The sequence below is a fragment of the Rutidosis leptorrhynchoides genome, chromosome 11, assembly GCF_046630445.1.
Source record: "Rutidosis leptorrhynchoides isolate AG116_Rl617_1_P2 chromosome 11, CSIRO_AGI_Rlap_v1, whole genome shotgun sequence".
NCBI classification, from domain to species: domain Eukaryota; kingdom Viridiplantae; phylum Streptophyta; class Magnoliopsida; order Asterales; family Asteraceae; genus Rutidosis; species Rutidosis leptorrhynchoides.
The window spans coordinates 147,048,200-147,052,036 of NC_092343.1; positions in this window are offsets into that span (position 1 = coordinate 147,048,200).

Here is a 3,837-nt window from a genome sequence, read left to right on the forward strand (position 1 = left end):
TCGCCTTCTTCTCGTCTCCATTGATTTAGTAGACTACGAACTCATCAGATGAATTGAGGACTGCTGATTGATTGATTCATTCTGGTGTCATGGCTTTCGGAGCTGAAGTGGGACTCCATATCGGAATCCGAGGGACTTGAACTAGTTGTGAGTTCCATTGCGTACGATTGAATAAAGAATTTTTCGATATGAAATGATTTTCAGATATCGGATGATATTCTAATTACATAGAATACCCATACATAGTACAGAAGATCCCGTAGATTACGAAGGGAATTAAGGAAACGTGTCAGATAAAGTCTATAGTAACAGATACGCTAAGATATGGATTAGCGGATACGCTAAGATACGAATTGGCAGATACGCTAAGATATGAATTTTGTCTATACACTATCTATGCAATGAATGCAGTAAGACGCGTTTAGACTTAAGATGATAAGCAGGTAATTTTCGACACGAAATGATGAGCAAAACTTTTGACATGCAGACACGGTCGAAGTCCAGACTCACTAATGCATCCTAATGACTATCAGTTAGACATACTAATGCAAGACCTGGTTCGCTAAGACCACCGCTCTGATACCAACTGAAATGACCCGTCCTAATTCATCTGGACGAAGTCTTCAACAGTTGGTCCCATTGTGAGGTTCTGACCTCTATATGCCATGAACGACTCCATGTAATATGAGCAAATGCACAGCGGAAGATTTCTTTCGTACCTGAGAATAAACATGCTTTAAAGTTTCAACCAAAAGGTTGGTGAGTTCATAGGTTTATCTTAAAACAATAAAATTCATCATTTTGATAGACCACAAAATTTAAATGCTGCATGGTACAAATGGGCCCGAATCCTATACCCACCTGTAATGTACATGATATATCTTTAAATACAGTACATCTTTCTCATGTCCGAAACCATTTTCATAAATCATAGTAACCGTACACATATTTGTGCACAAAAATAACATACACATAACCTGTGTATAAAATCATTCTCTCGATATATAACATTCACATCAACTGGTGGCAATTATCATGTCCAGATAATTCAATGGTGGCAATTATCATGTCCACATAATTCAATGGTGGCAATTATCATGTCCACATAATTCAATAATAATCCGCAGAACTTCTGTCTGCATAATAATTCATTCGAGGAATGTTTTGCTTGTGTCTATCTCGTCAAACATTTATAATAGCATTCCATGTATTCGCAGTTCAAAATATATTTCAAAAGCATTTAATAAAGCAATTGTAAAAGTAGCGCATGTATTCTCAGTCCCGAAAATGTAAAGAGTAAAAAGGGAATCAAATGAACTCACCGTATTGTATTTTGTAGTAAAAATATATATAACGACATTGAACAACTAAACAATGCAAGGTTGGCCTCAGATTCACGAACCTATATCATTTGTATATTTATTAATATTCATAGTTGTAATTGAACACACACACATATATATAATTGTATTAGTTATATCCTTTTTATGTTAATAATTTATATATACTTTATATGTTCATTTTGTATATAATAATATTAGATTTTGTTATGTTAGATGTGTTAAATATATATATTTATGTATGTATTTCATTTGTTTATCGAAACAGTAGTTCAATTTATACTAAGTTAATATTAGTAACAATAATAATAGTAACGTTAATAATATAGTCATGTTAATAGTAACTCTATTAGTGATAATAACAATGATATTAATAATAATACTTGTAAGAATATAAATTTTATAGTTAATGATTATTATGATATTGATTTTAGTAATTACATAATAATAATACTCGTGATAATATAATTAATAATATTTATGTTAATATTAACAATTCTATTATTTGTAAAAAGACACTAATACTAATATTTGCGGAAATAATTATAATTTGAATTATTTTTATGTTAATACTCATAATAATCCTAATCATAATCATAATAATAATAAAAATATAACTATTAGTGATATATAATAGTAATCTTCATTCTTGTATTTATAATCATAATTTTATCATAATGCTTTTATTTGTAAAGATAATAATAATAATTATGTTACTAATAATAACAATATTGATAATTATATTAATGATTATCTTAAAAATAAATATACTTATAACAATAATAATAATACTAATAACAATAACAAAAATAATAAGTATAATAATAATAACTTATAATAATAATGATTTAAAAAAAAAAAAAGGATGTATACCTCTTGAAAAGATTTTTCTAAAAAGAAATGCCCTGAACCGGGCTCGAACTCAAGTCCTCTCACTCACCCATAACACTCAACACCACTCCACTGTCAACTGCTTATCTCTTTTATTTTCTTCTTCATCGCTACCTATGGATTATCTAATTATCATTGGTTTATCAACACATCCATCATCATTCTAACTCTATCAAACTCATTTCCTTTTACCATATTCATCATCATCAATCACAGTATATCATCATCATATGGCACGTTAATCAGGTTATGTTTCATCATAATACATCATTATTAATCATGTATTTCATCACCAACACAAACACATAAAATCATAATCTTATTATCATTGCCAAACCCACTATTTATCATTTTCTTGTATCATTTTTGATTCAAAAATTATATGATCCGATCATCACATAATCATAACAACATCACCATTCTTAACTAAATCTAACCTCATCATCCCCTCATCGCGTACAACTCTTCTCATCGCTACAGATAGGAAGTGATCAATTGGTGTTTTGGTTTGGTGATTATACAGAAGGAGAAAAGCAGTAGCTGCCCAACAGGAAATTGGACTAACCTAGTTCACAAATTAGTTTGGATCTTGGCCCATGAACACGGCCCACGCACAAAATAAAAAAAAAGGCAGCCGACAACTTTGCTGCTTATTTATTTATTTACTTGTTATTATGGCCAATTGGAAAAAGAATTACCAATTTGCGTAGTGAGATGCTTATAATTCTTAGAGACGGAATTGAGTGGAAACATAAATAATTGCTACTTTACAGCTCACTTTCTATCTTCATCAATGACCCCCTCCCTTCTTCTTTTTAATTGCCAAAAGCAACTATCAATCAACCCATTACTTTCTCTCATGAATAGCAGCGAAAAAGAAAGAAAAATAAAAAAAAATAACGCAGCTGCAGTAGTAGAAGAGACGGGTGTACAGCAGTAGTAACATAGTGACGAGTTGCAAGTGGTTCAACGCTTTGAAATGGGTGGTGATGAAGTTCCATGGTGGCTTGTCGTGTGTTGTTCACAGTTTAATAATAGAAACAAGTGAGGTGATTAAAACAGAAACAAAATAAGTCGAGAAAGGTGATTGGGTTTCATTTTAAGGATTGAGTGTGATAGAGAGCTAATGAGAGGGAGAGAGGTAGTGAGAGAGAAGGTGGTGGCGGTTATGGTAGTTGGGTGGTGATCGTGAATGAGGTGGATTGAGGAAGGTGGTGGGTTACTTCGACCAGCTCAACAGCAACAATATAAATGATAGGATGGTGCTAAAGTTCGAAGGTGATTGGATTTAATTCGAGCCACAATAGAAGTCGAACGCTATTAGAAATTATGTTTGTTTGGCGGTTGAGATCGAGATGGTGAGGGTGGTTTTCAAGGTTGGAAAGTGGAATTATAACAGCAACAATAGTTGCTGCAGTAATGTCGCGAAAATAACATCATGGTTTACAGGTAACATAATCAATTTATAGATGTGGTGGTAATATGTAATAATGGTAGTGTTTGGTGTGAATGTTTTAGTGAATTTGATCATGTGGTTAATGATAGTTGTAATCGATGATTGACGCCAAAAACATGTGATCTCTATCCCTTTCTGTTTTAATTCTAT